The sequence below is a fragment of the Lepidochelys olivacea genome (assembly GCF_965140295.1).
Source record: "Lepidochelys olivacea isolate rLepOli2 genome assembly, chromosome: 1".
Lineage (NCBI taxonomy): Eukaryota > Metazoa > Chordata > Testudines > Cheloniidae > Lepidochelys > Lepidochelys olivacea.
Genome location: NC_140411.1, coordinates 232,611,601 through 232,629,887, shown reverse-complemented (window position 1 = coordinate 232,629,887; position 18,287 = coordinate 232,611,601).

The window sequence follows — 18,287 nt, the reverse complement described above, 5'->3', positions numbered from 1 at the left end:
TGCACATCTCTTTCTATACATGAATATATGTGTGTTAGTCAAATTTTAAGTCCAATCCAGACCCTCAGAAATGTATAATGTAATGACCCAATCCTGCCAAAGAGACTGATAAACACAGTGCTTGTTCCTGTGAATACTCCCCCAAAAGTCGGTGGGACCTCTCATTGTAGGAAGTACTGCATCTGATAGAGTTTGCAGAATCAGATTTCAATGAAGTAAACGGAGGGACCCAGGGAAGGACTTCTTATGTGAGCAAAGGTTGCAGCATCTGGCTCTAAGTGACTAATCTATACAAGTAGATATTCTGAGTCTGCGGTAGAGATGGCCACATGGTAATATACGAAGCCTTGTGGTAAGCTTCATTTATCATGCACCTCCCCAAGTGTGTATTCAAACAGTTCCTATTTTTTAAACAACTTTCCAGAGAAATGTTTCCTTGTTTCCTCGCAGATAGTGAATTTCCCTCCACAAAATTACACTGGCCTGAAGCCCAGAATGGGTAATATTCAGTTCTTCACCAGTACTAGGTTTAAGTTCTGACATCTCTTAACCCATCATAGCTTGAAATGAGTGCATTATATTATGGAAAAGGCAGTTTTACCATCTGCGCCTAACTCTGGAAAGTCCTAAACTTCAAATCTTACATTTATTATGTTTGAGTAGGAAAAAAACAGTCAGACCCTACAATCAAATTTGGAAGGGACAAGAGTTATATTGGTTCTCTTCTGTGCGAGTGTGGATCAACTACTGAGGCTCAACTCTTCCATTAGAGCATGGAGCACCTCATTCCTACTGAAATGAACTTTATCCCTGATATTTTTTTCCATAGGGCAGAAAGGCCTTGATTCAGTGCCTCTTGAAAACAATGGAAATACTCCTATTGAGTTCATTTGTCTTGCACCACACCATATAAGAAGTTTATTTTAAATCCCATCTAGTTATGGACCTAACTAACATTTCCTTTTCCTAATCTAAAGCATTCATCTCTGCTACATCACATTAGCCACAACACTGGAGATTACAGAAAGCTTGTGTTTGATTAAGGGACGGTCTTGAAGATAAAAAATAAACAGAAACGTAACATTTGATGCTGGGTGAAAGGGAAAACAAAACCAATTGCTAGCTCCAAGTTCTGGATGTGGTGGATTGAACATTGATCTGGGCTGTTGTATTTCTTTTGGACAGTCTTAAATAACACAGACTAACTTGTTGGCATCAATATATGTTAACTGAGTGAGAAGCACGGGGCTGATCAAAAGTCAATTGAAATCACTGGAAAGACTTGCAGTGATTTCAATGGTGTTTGGATAAGGCCCCACTGGAAATGGCATGAGTTAAAAGAGGTAAGTTTCAGCTAAATACACTGTTCTGGCTGGTATTTGTTCTGAGAAAATGAACTGTTCTGAGGAATGACATTAGCAGCGGCAAACACATGTTGGGCTGAGCATAAAATACCTTGGTTGCAGCTAATAAGTATGATTTAAAATAAAAATAAATTGGCTCAAGGAAAATCTACTGGTCAGGAGGAAGCTGTGCAGGTTCCAAATGAACTTGCTTAACCTCTGTTGGTTTTAGAGAATACACTTTAGAGAAAAAAGAAAAGGAGTACTTGTGGCACCTTAGAGACTAACCAATTTATTTGAGCATGAGCTTTCGTGAGCTACAGCTCACTTCATCGGATGCATACCGTGAATACTGCAGCAGACTTTATATGCATACAGAGATCATGAAACAATACCTCCTCCCACCCCACTGTCCTGCTGGTAATAGCTTATCTAAAGTGACCATCAAGTTGCGCCATTTCCAGCACAAATCCAGGTTTTCTCACCCTCCACCCCCCCCCCCCCACACAAACTCACTCTCCTGCTGGTAATAGCCCATCCAAAGTGACAACTCTCTACACAATGTGCATGATAATCAAGGTGGGCCATTTCCTGCATAAATCCAGGTTCTCTCACCCCCTCACCCCCCTCCAAAAACCACACACACAAACTCACTCTCCTGCTGGCAATAGCTCATCCAAACTGACCACTCTCCAAGTTTAACCAGAACGTCCGGGGGGGGGGGTAGGAAAAAATAAGGGGAAATAGGCTACCTTGCATAATGACTTAGCCACTCCCAGTCTCTATTTAAGCCTAAATTAATAGTATCCAATTTGCAAATGAATTCCAATTCAGCAGTTTCTCGCTGGAGTCTGGATTTGAAGTTTTTTTGTTTTAAGATAGCGACCTTCATGTCTGTGATTGCGTGACCAGAGAGATTGAAGTGTTCTCCGACTGGTTTATGAATGTTATAATTCTTGACATCTGATTTGTGTCCATTTATTCTTTTACGTAGAGACCCAACACTCTCACAAATCTTGGGAGACAGGCCAGTCGTTGCCTACAGACAGCCCCGCAACCTGAAGCAAATACTCACCAACAACCACATACCACACAACAGAACCACTAACCCAGGAACTTATCCTTGCAACAAAGCCCGTTCCCAACTGTGCCCACATATCTATTCAGGGGACACCATCACAGGGCCTAATAACATCAGCCACACTATCAGAGGCTTGTTCACCTGAACATCCACCAGTGTGATATATACCATCATGTGCCAGCAATGCCCCTCTGCCATGTACATTGGTCAAACTGGACAGTCTCTACGTAAAAGAATAAATGGACACAAATCAGATGTCAAGAATTATAACATTCATAAACCAGTCGGAGAACACTTCAATCTCTCTGGTCACGCAATCACAGACATGAAGGTCGCTATCTTAAAACAAAAAAACTTCAAATCCAGACTCCAGCAAGAAACTGCTGAATTGGAATTCATTTGCAAATTGGATACTATTAATTTAGGCTTAAATAGAGACTGGGAGTGGCTAAGTCATTATGCAAGGTAGCCTATTTCCCCTTATTTTTTCCTACCCCCCCCCCCCGGACGTTCTGGTTAAACTTGGATTTAAACTTGGAGAGTGGTCAGTTTGGATGAGCTATTGCCAGCAGGAGAGTGAGTTTGTGTGTGTATGGGGGTGGGGGGGTGGGAAAACCTGGATTTGTGCTGGAAATGGCCCACCTTGATTATCATGCACATTGTGTAGAGAGTTGTCACTTTGGATGGGCTATTACCAGCAGGAGAGTGAGTTTGTGTGTGTGTGGGGGGGGGGGGGGGTGGAGGGTGAGAAAACCTGGATTTGTCCTGGAAATGGCCCAACTTGATGATCACTTTAGATAAGCTATTACCAGCAGGACAGTGGGGTTGGAGGAGGTATTGTTTCATATTCTCTGTGTGTATATAAAGTCTGCTGCAGTATCCACGGTATGCATCCGATGAAGTGAGCTGTAGCTCAGGAAAGCTCATGCTCAAATAAATTGGTTAGTCTCTAAGGTGCCACAAGTCCTCCTTTTCTTTTTGCGAATACAGACTAACACGACTGTTACTCTGAACACTTTAGAGAATGATTTCAAGAGGAATGAAGGGGATGACATCAAGAACTAATTTTTAACAGGCCTCAAACATATTAATAAAAAAACCATGAGAGAAAATGCTGTGTGGTTTGAGGTCCAGGCGAGAAGCACTTAGTGCAAGTCAGCTGGTGGGGGGGGGGGGGTGCGGTGTAATGGGGAAGGTTGGTTTTAAGCCATGTTTTTGCTGCCTTCTCTTCTCCCCATGCTTGAGTTCTCTGGGCACTGGTCTGGGCCACAGCTTACATTACAGCAACCAGTATATGTATAGAAAAGTTTTCATAATCCAAAAAGCAAATAAATGAAATCGGATGTTTTTTTTTTTCCTGGAGGCGAGGGAGGAGGAAAGTGAAATTTAAATATTTCCCTAGTGTGTAGGAATCCCATCGTGACTAGAAACAGGGGGCCAGCTGCTCAGCTGGTGCAAACTGGCAGAGCTCCTTTGACAAGAACAGAACCATACCTTTCCACACCAAAGGAGATTTTCCCCAGAGCGTTCAAGCAGCCATCTTATTTCCAGGGCCTGAGAAGTAAGAAACATTACTGATGGGGGAAAAGCAAGTTAGAGATTGTGGAGTAGTTATAGAGTTTCTGATCCTCCACAGTTACTGGACAGGACCACTGAAAAGAGTTTAATAAAAAGAGGGATTTGTTGCTCAAGGCGTTCTCTAGATACTGCTTAAGGCATGGCTCTTTGTTTATGGCCTCTCACTTCAGGGTGTCAAAAGTGATAACGCTACAGAGTGTTAATTCTTTGTTTTAATTATTTATCAATAACAATTTAAGGGTGTGTCTACACTTGGAGCTAAGAGTGCGATTCCCAACTCTCACTGAGCTAGTGTGCTAAAAATAAGAGTGTAGCCAGAGGAGCAGTGGCAGGGGCTAGCCGCTCCATATATATACCTGTGGGGCTCAGGGGGGTTTGTATTTGACATGACCAGCCCATGCCACCACTTGCTGCTGCTACCCCGGCTATGCTGCTATTTTTAGTGTGCTACCTTAAAGAGAGCTAGTGTGAGTATGTCTATACCAGCTGGGAATCACACCCTAAGTCATAGACTTAGGTGTTATTAGTGGGGTAAGGAATTTTGGCCAGCCGCTGAAAGCAATACCCCGATGAGTCATACATAGTTACATTTGAGTGGGATTTGACTACTCAAAGGAGGGGGATTTGCTGGATTAGGCCCTTTGTTTTCAAAAATACATCTACCCTTATCGTTTTAGTTCCAGTTCAGATTGAAAACCAAAAGATCCTAGCTCTGCACCTCAACCCTACAGGCTGATGGATGGAACTGGTGAAGGAAAATTAGGTTTCAAGAGGGACCTAGAGTGGCCAGGGACCAAAGACTTGAAATTCAAGTGTGGAACTGGCTGCTCCTAGACAAACAATGGAACCTCAGTATGTAACACTGGCCTCTCAGCACAGTTAATAAAACTCTGTCTCCTACAGCTGCATGCTTGCAGCATCACTTACTCCTTTACTCATATGAGTAGCCCCATTGAAGTCAACAGGATTACTCACATGAGAAAAGTTGTGTACATGTGTAAGTGTTTGCAGGCTCAAAGCCCTGGTTTGGCTGCAGACGAATTCTTGTGAGAGCAACCATTTTACAGAAGAAATGAAATGAAATTAACATAAATGATCAGCCAGTTCAAATCAAAGCACAGGCAGTCAAGCGCCTAGCGTAACATAGAAAACAAGGTGTCTGAGACATTAACATTCTGCTACTCTGTTTTTGTCACAGCTATTATATAACAGCATGAGAAAACTGCCCCTGACTGGCCCATTCTCTTTGTGATCCCCCCAACTGGAACTGTTATGTGGTTTTACTTGGGCAGGCAGCTTGGCGCTGGGAGGATGCCCCTCACTTGAGTTGGCACATATAGCTAGCAGCTCCCACCTAGCACAGCTGAGCAAGAGATAACATCACAGGCATGTGGGAGTTTATTATTACTAGCAGTGCCTGGCAACGAGGTGAAGAATGAGCTGTTCAGTAGCACCAGCTGGGCAGTGATTTCCCCAGAGACCGCACCCCTCTTAGTAAGTTCCTAATGTGCCTGTTCCCCAGTGATAGGCTTGTGGCTGGGGCTGGGGGAGGGGGAGGAGTAACTTCATTCCTGGAAGGGGATTCCACTTGGGAAGTTTTCAGTCTCGTTTTGAAGCAGCAGCTGCAGAACTCCTCCTTATGTAACGCCGAGGTTTGCAGCCCACGCCAGGGTGTGGTGTCCTTCAGATGGTGAGCTGAGTACTTAGTCATTGCCAGACTTGGCCAATTGAAATAGCAAGTTCATCCCTGCAAAGATTCTCACTGGAGAAGCCTCGGGCATGAAAGTAGAAATAAAGGGTCTGTCTACACAGCATTTGGGAGCGAGCCTCCCACCTGGGGTTGGCAGGCTTCGGCTAGCCCTCTAAAAATAACCGTGTAAATATTCAGGGTTGGGCTAGAGCTCGGGCTCTGAAGCCTAGGGAGCTGGGTGGGCTTCAGAGCCCGAGCCACAGCTTCAAAGCACTGTCGTTGCAGCGATTTCTTTTTGAGCTGTAGCATGAGCCCTGCTAGCCCAAGTCTAGCAAGCGGGGCTGGGAGGGTCTCTCCTGCTCGCTCCAAAAGGCTGTGTAGACATACCCAAATAGGCCCTGTCTAAGAAAACTTTCAAAAAAATTTGCACCAAGGTAAGAAGTATTGTCCACCCTAAGCATTCAAAAAATCATGACTCAGCCCTCCCCAAAAAACCATGAAATAGGCTTCAAAATCATGAGATTTTAGAAATAATTATTTGGGGGATTTATTTGCCTTCTGGTTGTTTTTTTTTAATTGCTAGGGTTCATGTTTTCAAGCTTTTCTGTATAACCATGAAAGCTAGCTCCTTTTTATTATTATTATTTTCAATGAAAGCTGAGATACTCTTGCAATCCCATGACTCCAGCAGCTTGGGCTTTAAGAAAACATCAAATATTGCAAGACTTGCAAGAGTCAGTTAAACTGTGTAAGCCCTACTTTGCACCAGTGCAAATTTCACTAATGTAGACAGGGCCTGAGAAACAAAAGCCCAGATTTAAACACCTTATTGTTTGAAATCCAGACCCTGACTTGGACCTGAATTTCATAGCTTCCATTTCTACAATGGCCTGAATGAAACCCATGGAAACTATCACTCCTGACCTTTGGGGCATCTGAAATCCAGATTCAAATTTGCACTGCAGGCCCATTTCTGAAAAAAACGGGTGTTTGTTAGAGCTGTGCTATATGCATGCAATGAAAGGTGCGGTACCAGCCTTTACCTTTTTCCTAAACATACCAAATTGAAATGGACACCTCTTCCCTCTAGCTGTCCCTGGTTGGCATTACAGCGGGTTACTACTGAGCCTTTCTCTGAACTGTGTTCCATATAAGAAACCAAACAACCTGGGAACAATTGCAAACATTCCATTCTTCCTTATGAAGTTCCGTAGACTTGATGGTCTAATATGGTCTCTTCTGGCCTTAAAGTATATGAATCTATGTACAGTCTCCATGATTCTGACCAACAATGGGAGCTGCCTAACTAGGTAGGTAGGGATTAGGGATAGATGGATAGATTCAGCTGCTAATGTTTTTGTTTCTGTATACAAGGAGCATGTAATGCATAGTCAACCTAGATGACTTTTAGTTTAGAGGAAGAAAAAAACCTCAAAGAAAGAACAAATACAAAACTCTCCATGAGTGATAGAAAGTAATGTACTTCTCACTCCACCTTAAAATGCCCAATAGCCCTACGCCTTCACAGGCACACAGCCTTTTTACATTTAAAAGTTCAGTGCCTAGGAAACAGAATCATAACTACCTGCACACACCTGAAGGAGAGATGCGCCTAAATCAAATACTCAGCTCCAAGCAATGCCCCAGATTTGGATCCAGCTCTTGATCTGAATGTCATGGCTCAGGTTCATCACTCTTGTGAAGCCTTTTCAAAATTGATGTCATGTAAGGGCGGCTGGGTGGATCTCAGGCACCAGTGATCTGAGAGTCAGTAGACCTGGGGTACATCTACACTGCAAAAAAAGACCCACAGAAGTGAGTTTCCAAGCCTCAGTCAATTGATTTAAGCTTGTGGGGCTCACACTACAGGGCTAAAAAGAGCAGTGTAGACATTCCTGGTAGGGCAGGAGACCAGGCTCTGAAACCCACCTGTGGTGGGAATATCTGTGCTTCTATTCTTATCCCTGTAGCGTGAGCCACGCAAGCTCAAATCAGTTGATCTGAGCTCTGAGACTTACTGCTGGGTTTTGTTGTTGTTGCAGTGTAGGTGTATAGGGTTCTATTCCCAGCTCTGACCTGCTGGCCTTGGCCAAGGTTCTTCACCTTCGAGTGCTTCTGTTTCTCCTCCCATCAGTTGTCTAGTTAGACAGTAAACTCTTTGGAGCAGGGACTCTTATGTGTTTGTACAGTACAATGGGTCCCCAGCCCTGACTGGGGCCTTTAGAGCACTATTTTACTGCAAATAATAAATAATAGTAATAACTAAATATTCTGGTCTGTTTCAACAATAAGAGGGTATTTTTTTAATCTATTTCATGGGCCAGAAACTCAACTGGTGTAAATCAGCATAGCTCCACTCAAAAGAGCTTTGCTGATTTACGCCAGCTGAGGATTTGACCTGGGTTTGAAAAAACAATGTTGTCATATAGCTCCCCAAGCAACTTGGGAAAGAGGGAAGCAGGACGCATACTTTATTCGTACAGTTGCTGTGATAGATTAGCTGTTAGCTAACATGCAAAACACAGGAGAGAGCTATTGAGCAACTGCTCTACCCATCTTATCCAAGATTTAAGTTTAACATACAAGAAGAAAAGGAGCATGATTTGTGGTTCATTTGGTGTAACTGCCTATCATAGAATATCAGGGTTAGAAGAGACCTCAGGAGGTCATCTAGTCCGACCCCCTGCTCAAAGCAGGACCAACCCCCAACTAAATCATCCCAGCCAGGGCTTTGTCAAGCCTAACCTTAAAAACCTCTAAGGAAGGAGATTCTACCACCTCCCTAGGTAACCCATTTCAGTGTTTCACCACCCTCCTCATGAAAAAGTTTTTCCTAATATCCAACCTAAACCTCCCCCACTGCAACTTGAGACCATTACTCCTTGTTCTGTCATCTGCCACCACTGAGAACAGTCTAGATCCATCCTCTTTGGAACCCCCTTTCAGGTAGTTGAAAGCAGCTATCAAATCCCCCCTCATTTTTCTCTTCTGCAGACTAAATAATCCCAGTTCCCTCAGCCTCTACTCATAAGTCATGTGCTCCAGGCCCCTAATCATTTTTGTTGCCCTATCCCTTTCAGACACATGAAATATCAGACGTACTGCAAAGAAAGACCCCAATCCTGAAGGTGGAGCCATTCGGACAGACCCCAGTGAGGCTCCTCTGGGTGGAGGGTTTCACCGATACAAACCCAGTTGGAGGATTGGGACCATAGAAACATAGTGGTTACACTGGGTTGGACGGGGAGACAAGAAAAAACAGTTATGATGGCTTACGCTGTAACTGCAGACAAACAGGAAGCTTAAAGGAAACATTAAGAATGGAATTCATCACTGTGCAGAAGGCCTGCACAAGGCCCTTTGCACCAGTTAAGTCCCATTGAGGCCCTGTATTTAAGGTTGAAATTATATGCAGGGCCTTACACAGATGTGAATTTCCCCTTAAAAGAAAGAAAAAATCTCTCCTATGTTCCAGAGGGTTATTTTCACACAAATTGATTACCCCTACACCTGTCAAATCCCATGCCAATGAAGTGAATGCTCCCTAGCAAGGTCCGTTTCTCAGTGCAATACCCTCCACATCACTTCCACGTTGCATTAAGAGCTTCAGTGGGGCTTATCTGGTGTTCAGGAGGGTCTGCCACAAACTCACTGAACTAGGGTGGGATTCCCAACCATTAACTATTGCTATTTAGTGACCCCCTTGAAATGAATTGCTGCTCTCAGCCCTATTCCTAGTGTTCAGGCGGCTACATTACTAAAATTGCTGTTAAAACTGACTCTTTTGTAGGGGGCCTCCGTGGAAAGACCTTGGCCTGATTGACCCTGGGGACTGAACTATCCTCTCAGCTAATTTATTATTAACTGCTTGTGTGACATTAGAGGTGAGGGATCCCAGTCCAGGATCGTGGCCCCATTGCTCTGGATGCTGTACAAAGGAATGAGAAGATGGCGGTCCCTGAGCAAAGCAGAGCTCACAGTATAGAATTATGGCAGAATGCAACAGGAGGATGGAACAAATGGAAGGGAGATAGGACAGGTTACCAGTAAAATGAGCACATTTGGTATATGAAGTATTCATCTAGTGTTGCATAGGAGAAAAACCAGGGATGTTAATGCGGGGTGAGAAACAGAGAGATCTCTGTAGGGCTGGAAACACAGTGGAGAGGTCAGGTGTGGCAAACCAGCAGGAAGAAATGGATTTTAAGGAGCAATGTGAAGGTGGAGAGGGAGGGTGTTTTGTGGGACGGAGGGGGCTCCAGGCAGCATGAAGAGAAGAAACAACAGAGCAAATGTTAGGAGAGAAAGGAAGCATCAAAGTGAGAAGAGTTGGCAAAGTCTGGGATGCAGGTAGAAACAAAGACCGAGGTGTGGCAGCTCTGACGAGGAGACTGCACTTGATGCTGACATTAAAGTGAGCCAGTGAAGACCCTTGTGCGTGGACGACAGGACCAGAGCAGCAGGAAAAGAAAATAATCACCATGGGAGGTGGTCACTCAAGCCCATGACTTGTGGGGCGGTGTGGAGGAGTCAGGCTGTGGATACATAGCTCTTTGGTTTCTGGCTACCATCGATCTACTATCTCTCATTGTCATTTAATTCACTGAAAACATTTTTTTTAAAATAAAGCAAAAGACTCTTTCTTGTTAATCACCTCCAAGGGATGTATAAGTGCTCTGACAGATAATTATCTGCAATATTGATTCTAACTAGGGCAGAGAACGAACAGGTAAGTGTGAAATAGAGAGTTATTTATAAAGATGAAATTGAAATCTATCCCCAAATCTTGAAAGTATAAAGAAAAATAGCAACAGCATCATGTCTTTGCTGATAACAGGCAGCTGCCTTAAGGGCTGGAAAGACAGATTTTTAAAGGTCTCATATTCCAGAGACTGAAATGGTCCAAGAATCAGTGGCTCTTACAGTCTCTACTGTGGATTCATCCCTTACAGTACCCTCTCTGGTTAAGCTCCTGGCTGCCCATATTTTAGAAACTGCATTAGAGGGAAACCATTTAGTGTGTATACTCCAGGATAGATCTCATTCTCTGTGCAGTTGGCCAGACCATGTGTCAGGCTAGTACGTCATGTGAGTTGTCAGGATTGAGGGCTTGCAGCTGTGCCTGCCCAGTCTCCAGGCAGCCTATGAGCACACCTGAGGCACAGCAGGGCTACCTGATTGACTACTCTGCCTGATTCCCTGAGGAAGTCAGCAAGCCTGCTCTGAAGCTCAACAGCAACAACTGAGGGCTGCCCGCTCAAGGTTTATGTGTGAAGTTGTAATGGTTCCAGCTCCGGTCCTGCTTCCCTACTGGATTGGGTTCCTGACTCTGGCCCTGATCCCTTAATTCTGGTTATTGGCTCCCTGACTCTGACCCCTGGCTTCAGTTCCTGGCTTTGGCTCCAACTCCAACTCCTTGGCTCTGGTTACTGGCTTCCTGGCCCCTGCTCTGACCACTGTGCCTGGCTGCCCCCATCTCAAAGTGTGACGTGAGTAGTCCCATTGGCTTTCTTGGAGTTACTTGTGTGGGTAAAGTTAAGCATGGAAGTGTTGGCAGAACTGGTGCCATAACTTGTATTATATCTCCAATATAAAGGTAGCTGTTTTAATGTTGTGATCTTCTTTTAAAAGGGGTATTTATTTATTTAACTTCCACTATTATTTTCTAAATGTTCCTGGTGGAATCTGTTGAATGCCATGCTAATCTCTCATCCAAGTTCTCCTTCTAGTCTCCTTCCTCAGTTAATAACAATCTCCACTGCTTGTTCTTTATCTGGGCCTCACTGTGCTGTGTGCTGTAGAGACATAACTCTATAATCTGTATCACAACAGGATGCAACAGGTGGACAAAACAGACAAACTGGGTGGGGCTGGCTTGGGGGACTGAAATAATGGTAAAATTAACAGAGTTTAGTAGAAAAGAGTCACGGAAATTATCCTTTTTAAGGGTGGACCTGATTTTTTAACCAATTCATGGGCAGAGATTCCTGGTTTTTGTTTTAAAAGAATGTCCCTTTGGGGCTGGCCTAGGCTGAAATAAAGTGTGGCGTTGGAGGAGAACTGAATGTGGGATGAAAAGTGGACAGATGGCAGACTCTTCAGGGCCAGGTCACAGTAGCCTCTCACTAGTAAGACATTCTTTAAAATAGAAACAAAGTTCTTATTATTTTACATGTGGCTAGTGAAATTTCTTGTGGTGGCTGTGCCGTAGGTGGTCCCACAGGAAACTGCCAAACCAGCAGTTCATCCCAGGAGACAAGGAATTCAGGCACAACTTACCCTTTCCCAGGGAAGGAACAGAGGCTTTCAGGCTCCAACCTCCACAGGGGATTGCCAAAGGAACAAAGCCATCCATTTTGAGGACCTTGGTAAAGATCCTGGAGGCCCCTGCCTTTCTCCTTGGCCGCCTCATTTGTCCCACGCAAGCAGGAACACAGCCATGAGAAAAGCCCCCATCTCACATGCATGTGAGTGGCTTTGGTGCTTCTGGGGGATAGAAATTATGCACTAAGATATTTTAGTGGATGGCTTAGGGAATTGGGCAATGGGTATAAAGCCCTTTTGCCTTTAACCTGCTAGTTTAAATCCAATTAAGGCAATCAAATCTGAAACTTGTTATAGCTGTTGGTATGTGAAATGAGTCAGGAGTCTCAGTTCTGTTCCCAGTGGGTAGATGTCCATATTGGCAAAGAAACTACTATCATTAACTCTTAGTAGCAAGTCTTAAAGATGCCAAGGACTGGAGGGCAACAGAGATCCTCTCATCTCCCACACCACCCCCAGCATGCGGTGGCAAAGTAATGGTGGGATGCATGCTCTTCCCCCTGCCTATGCTGTAGCTGTCCTGGGGTAAAGAGCACTCTGACTGCCTCTGGGGATCTGTTTTTCATGAGCATTAAACATAAAACAAAGTTTATGACCAGATGTGGTTTCTGTGTCATTCTGCCAGTGTTCTGCTGTGCAGACAACAGCTCGGGAGGAATTTTTTTAAACTATAGCCTTGCTACAGTGCAGTTTTCCCTGGGCTTGTAGGCAAGCATTTTCCAAAACAATGGGCAGGCAGGCAGGTATATCTTCTGTATGAGAGCTCTTTCAGACAAGACTGGTTGGTTTTTCTCTCTCTCTCTCCCTCTCCATGTTCTCTACTTGAAATACCATCACTTTGTCATGTTTTTGTGGCTTTTATGTGGAACAACATTAGCTCATCCAAGTTTGTGGTTTATTTGAAAATTAAATTCCGGTAAGCTTTTGTACCATCTGGCAGTGTCCAGCTGGACCAGATTTAGAAACAAACCACTGTACACATGCGCCCAACAAAGAACCCTGTGATCAGAAATCGCAGTGAAGCTGACACCTTTAAAATCCAGGAGGGAAAAGTAAATGCCTAAATGAGACCTAAACCATCACTTTTCTGTGGTGCTTTAGCTTCTTCAGCAGAGGACAGTTTGCAAGCCTCCACCTATTCTGTTTCTATCCTCTCTGTGCAACTGCATCAGAGACAAATTTCCAAACACATCCAGATGCAATTCAGGGAGAACAAGAAGAGCCAGATTCTCAGCTGGTGCCAACTGGCATAACTCCATTGGCTTCAAAGGAGCTCTGCTGACTTACAGCAGCTGAGGCTCTGACCTGTATTTGTTTAAATGAGTGAGTGAAATATTCAGGATAATTTCATGGGCTAAGCTGTGGCTCTCTGGCCACTGCTTGGCACTGTGGGTGAGGAGGAAAGTCTTTCCCACTCAGTGGGGAAATCTTGGTGCAGTGTTTCTGAGAGTATCTGGGAAGCATGGGTCATAGCAATTTCTGCTACATCCTTTAAAATAATATGACAGGTGCTCACCTATTTCCCTATTCCCACCCCCTTCCACCTAGAGTCTAATGCCACCCTTCCGTTCTACTCAATAGGGGTTCTTCTACCGCACTCATCGCATAGTATCCGAGTGCCTTCTAGTAGTGCACGAAGTGATTGACTAACACCTGTCACAGGTGGTTTGTTCGCCCTCTCTCATCCTCTCCCCAGCAGAAATAGCTTTGAGCAATGCTTGCTGTTTGAGGCGCTCTCTCTCTCTCTTGCATGCTTGTCTAATCACAGACTTGTTTTAAATGTAGTTAATGAATAGAGTGGAGGGCAAATAATGAAATGGAATCATTTGCCAGCAGTTTATTTGAATCCTATGACAAATGTGTACATGGGGCAGGATCCAAAGCCTACCTGAGTCAGGGAAAAGATTTCCATTGACTTCAACAGTCAATGGGCGCGTATACTTGAAATAACCACCCAGCCTTATAAACTGGGCAAATAATCAGAAAATGCTTATCTTTGCTTATAACTTACGCTTGAAATATAACAATCAAATCAATCTCAAAATATAACTTGACTGTCTCTATGCATGAGCTAGCTCTACTTGAATACTTCAGAACATACTATCCATAACATCACTCCTAAAACCTAATGGAAAGGTTTCATTAACTGAAGTGGCTAGGCTCTAAAATCATATGGATTGGGCTTTTTGGTAAAATCATCCTTCAGATTAGCTAGGAAAAACTGAAAGTCCAAAGAAATCAATTATTCCTTCACTTGGGTGAAGCCCTGTTTGTTAAACTCTTTCAAACACATTTAAATCCAGCAGATGCTGCATAAACATAGAAGTGATCTTCCCATGATAGAATTAAGAGAACCAGCTCTAGCTAATGGAGGATAGGAAGTATACCCTGTGGGTACTACAGGCTTCCTACACCTTTTTCTGAAGCAGCATATGCTGGCCACTGGCAAAGGCAAGGTCCCAGATTAGATAGACGTATGTTGCCGTTCAGTATGACACTTCCTCTGCCAACCTGTGTGAAGTGCTGAAGTAGAAGAAGGGAGTTAATCTGCATTAAACTAAAAACATCATTAGAAATGACTATCCTAGGTGAAACCGAGCATGCAGCCCAGTCCCACCCCCATTGATGACAAAGACTAAACTCTCATTGACTTCAGTGGAAGCAGGATCAAGCCCTAAATCTTCACTCTGGTGAAGCACTGATTGAAATGTATGGGAGTTTTGCATAAGTATGAACAAAGACCGGGTCTGCATGGTGCTGAGTGCCTCCTGTGAGATGCTGATCTCCTCAACTGCCAGTGATTTTAATGGGAGAGCAAGTTGCTCAGCATCTTGCAAGATCTGGCCCTGACCAGGACACAGGTTTTGGCCTAAAATAGATGGTAGAAAGGATGGTCTTGTGTTTTATGGCAAGGGACTGTGACTCATAGAACTATAGGATTAATGCTTGGCTCTGCCATAGACTTCCTACGTGACCTTGAGCAAGTCACTTAAATCCAGATCCTCAACACTATTCAGGTGCCTAACTCCTATTGATTTATCTTTAAGCAGGGGTGGCCAACCCGAGTCTGAGAAGGAGCCAGAATTTACCAACGTACATTGCCAAAGAGCCACAGTAATATGTCAGCACCCCTGCCCTGCTCCCAGCGCCTCCTGCCCACTGGCAGCCCCGCCGATCAGCGCCTCCCCCTCCCTCCCCGCACCTCCCGATCAGCTGTTCTGTGGCATGCAGGAGGCTCGGGGGGAAGGGCACAGCAGACTCAGGGAGGGGGCGGGAAGGGGTGGAGTGGGGGCAGGGCCTGTGGCAGAGCCAGGGGTTGAGCAGTGAGCACCTCCCAGCACATTGGAAAGTTGGCGCCCGTAGCTCCAGGCCCGGAGTCGGTGCCAATACAAGGAGCCGCGTATTAACTTCTGAAGAGCCGCACGTGGCTCCGGAGCCACAGGTTGGCCACCTCTGTCTTTAAGGCTCTCTGCCATAGAATCATAGAATATCAGGGTTGGAAGGGACCCCAGAAGGTCATCTAGTCCAACCCCCTGCTCGAAGCAGGACCAATTCCCAGTTAAATCATCCCAGGCAGGGCTTTGTCAAGCCTGACCTTAAAAACCTCTAAGGAAGGAGATTCTACCACCTCCCTAGGTAACGCATTCCAGTGTTTCACCACCCTCTTAGTGAAAAAGTTTTTCCTAATATCCAATCTAAACCTCCCCCACTGCAACTTGAGACCATTACTCCTCGTTCTGTCATCTGCTACCATTGAGAACAGTCTAGAGCCATCCTCTTTGGAACCCCCTTTCAGGTAGTTGAAAGCAGCTATCAAATCCCCCCTCATTCTTCTCTTCTGCAGGCTAAACAATCCCAGCTCCCTCAGCCTCTCCTCATAACTCATGTGTTCCAGTCCCCTAATCATTTTTGTTGCCCTTCACTGGACTTTCTCCAATTTATCCACATCCTTCTTGAAGTGTGGGGCCCAAAACTGGACACAGTACTCCAGATGAGGCCTCACCAATGTCGAATAGAGGGGAACGATCACGTCCCTCGATCTGCTCGCTATGCCCCTACTTAAACATCCCAAAATGCCATTGGCCTTCTTGGCAACAAGGGCACACTGCTGACTCATATCCAGCTTCTCATCCACTGTCACCCCCAGGTCCCTTTCCGCAGAACTGCTGCCTAGCCATTCCTTCCCTAGTCTGTAGCTGTGCATTGGGTTCTTCCGTCCTAAGTGCAGGACCCTGCACTTATCCTTATTGAACCTCATCAGATTTCTTTTGGCCCAATCCTCCAATTTGTCTAGGTCCTTCTGTATCCTATCCCTCCCCTCCAGCGTATCTACCACTCCTCCCAGTTTAGTATCATCCGCAAATTTGCTGAGAGTGCAATCCACACCATCCTCCAGATCATTTATGAAGATATTGAACAAAACCGGCCCCAGGACCGACCCCTGGGGCACTCCACTTGACACCGGCTGCCAACTAGACATGTAGCCATTGATCACTACCCGTTGAGCCTGACAATCTAGCCAGCTTTCTACCCACCTTCTAGTGCATTCATCCAGCCCATACTTCCTTAACTTGCTGACAAGAATACTTTGGGAGACCGTGTCAAAAGCTTTGCTAAAGTCAAGAAACAATACATCCACTGCTTTCCCTTCATCCACAGAACCAGTAATTTCATCATAGAAGGCGATTAGATTAGTCAGGCATGACCTTCCCTTGGTGAATCCATGCTGGCTGTTCCTGATCACTTTCCTCTCATGCAAGTGCATCAGGATTGATTCTTTGAGGACCTGCTCCATGATTTTTCCAGGGACTGAGGTGAGGCTGACTGGCCTGTAGTTCCCAGGATCCTCCTTCTTCCCTTTTTTAAAGATTGGCACTACATTAGCCTTTTTCCAGTCATCCGGGACTTCCCCGGTTCGCCACGAGTTTTCAAAGATAATGGCCAATGGCTCTGCAATCACAGCCGCCAATTCCTTCAGCCATAATCTCTCTGGACCTCAGCTCCCCATCTGTAACATGGAGATAGAAATATTTCTTTCTCCCACCCTTTGTTTGCTTTGTCTCGTTAGGGGTGTAAACAGTGCTTAGCACAATGGGGCCCTGGCCTAGCCTGGGGTCCAGGTACTACTGTAACACTTGTAAGCAAGAACAATATGACAAACTGTAAAGTGCAGGCTTAATGGCATTTCACAAGGGTTTAAGCTCTATTGTATATAAAAACAAAGGATAAAAATTGTTTTACAATGATGTATATTATAATAAGCAGCTTAATTATTTCCCTTAGCAAGAAATGGCCAATTATATATTGGGAAGCTAAACCTCGCATTGTGCTAACTTTGATATTAAAACTCAAAAATCCCCTGCAACTTTACAGGGGATATCTCCTCTGCATGCAAATACTCATGAATAACTTAAGTTTTCATAAACCTAAAATATACCATAGGAAAAGATTACTGTTCAACAGACATCCATCACCTAAATAAACACACAGTTGCTAAAGCTATATTAAGAGTTCTTATAAATCCCCTTAATGGGACAGCCTCCATCCCTGCTTTTGTGCATCAGGCTTGTTTCTTTCTCTCTATTTATTTGTCAAGAAAGCTTTGCATGTATAGAGCTTAAAATATTTGAACATAGGAAGGAAATTAGTGGATGTTCTCTTACAATTACTCTCAAAAAAGACTACATTTTTAGCAATCTGGAAAAAGACTTCACATTTAGACATCAGTGCGTGACTTTGATTAAAGTCAGCTTAATACACAAAAAGGGAAGGGCAAGAGAAAACAGAAATTTGACTTTACATGAATGCAATCTGGAAGCAGCTATTGTATCAGACTTTAATGATCCACATAGGAAACTCTTGCATTAATTTATGGATCCACTGAAATATAAAAGAGCTGAACCCCAATTCCAGACCCACATATTAGAAAAATATATTTCCATCTTCATATCTACCTATAATGAAGTGGATACCAAAAATGGTTAGATGCAGATTTTTTTTTTTAAGTCAGTTCTGATGTTGCTGACCTGAAACCTCAGGCAAGCATCCGATTATGGGAAACTGGAAGCAACCAGAGCAAGCTAGGAGAGAATAAGGGTGGGCCTGAACCACCACCTTCATATCCAGGTTCAAACTCTTCCGAACTGTGGGGGTGTTTGGATCGGGGGTGGTTTGTTCAGCTCATTATACAGATGTCTTCAAAGCGAAAGCTGAGACTGTGCAAAGCAAAGGGCAACAATTTTCACATGAATTTCTATAGGTTTGTGTTTTG